We start from the raw sequence: 1,127 nt of genomic DNA on the forward strand, positions 1-1,127 counted from the left end.
ACCCCTCACTGTGGAATGGAACTATTCATCCAAATCCACCAGTAAGTTATTGGTGTGCCAGGCGTTCCTCGAACCCTGGTCCCCACCCTTTAACAACCTTCCCACAGGACAAGCTGTCACCAATTGAGCTTCTTTGGATGATAAAGCACACATCTGGGAGAAATCACTTCCCAAGGAGTCCATCACCACTTGGGAAGCATGCAAAAAGGCGTTCCTTGCCAAATTCTTCTCCAACTCTAGAACTGCAAGGCTGCGAAATGACATCTCCGGCTTTGTTCAGAAAAGCAATGAGACGTTCAGTGAAGCTTGGGAGCGTTTCAAGGGATACACAAGCAGATGCCCGCATCATGGATTCAGCAATGCTTCGTTGCTAAGTACACTTTACTGAGGTGTAGTCCCTAAGATAAGGATGTTGCTAGAAACCGCTAGTAATGGTAATTTCATCAACAAGGATGTTGATGAAGGTTGGGATCTAGTGGAGAACTTAGCCCAGTCTGATGGACAATACAATGAGGAGTATGATCGCACAGTACGATCTTCTGGAGAGGATGATGCCAAGTACAAGAGAGACATGAAAGCACTCAATGACAAATTGGACAAACTCCTCAACCAGCAGCAACATGTACATTCCATCTCAGAGGAAGACCAGTTTCAGCAACTAGATGGGGAGAGTGCTCAGCTTGAGGATGTGAACTACATCAACAATCAGGTTGGCTACAATAAAGGGTACAACAACTACAAACCGAACCCGAATCTCTCCTACCGTAACCCGAATGTTGCAAATCCTCAAGACCAAATATACCCTTCCGCAGTCCAAGGCAACCAAGGCCAACAAAAGGCTTTTGTCCAATACAATCAAGGCTATGCTCCTAAGCAACAATATCCTGGCAATTACCACCAACCAATTGCACCACCTGGATTCCCACCACAGCAAGGACCACATAACCAATCTCAAGAAGCCGACCTATGCAGACTAATTCAGCACATAATACAAAGTCAAGCATCAGCAGTAATGGACAATGCAAAACGATTCGCGGAGATGAGCAACATGATCGATTCTGGGTACAGTGACCTGACTACCAAGTATGATTCTTTCAACACTAAGTTGAGATACCTAGAGGGCCAAC

General features: G+C 45.6%; 1 non-coding gene across 1 annotated transcript; it reads right to left on the minus strand.

The window, feature by feature from the left end:
• Positions 1-247: 247 nt before the first annotated feature.
• Positions 248-354, minus strand: LOC147943535 (small nucleolar RNA R71). Its single transcript, XR_015558701.1, has one exon. It is a non-coding gene; the product is annotated as a small nucleolar RNA R71 (small nucleolar RNA).
• Between the last annotated feature and the right edge of the window lie 773 nt (positions 355-1,127).

This window comes from Camelina sativa, chromosome 5 (assembly GCF_030686135.1).
Source record: "Camelina sativa cultivar CO46 ecotype springtype chromosome 5, ASM3068613v1".
Lineage (NCBI taxonomy): Eukaryota > Viridiplantae > Streptophyta > Magnoliopsida > Brassicales > Brassicaceae > Camelina > Camelina sativa.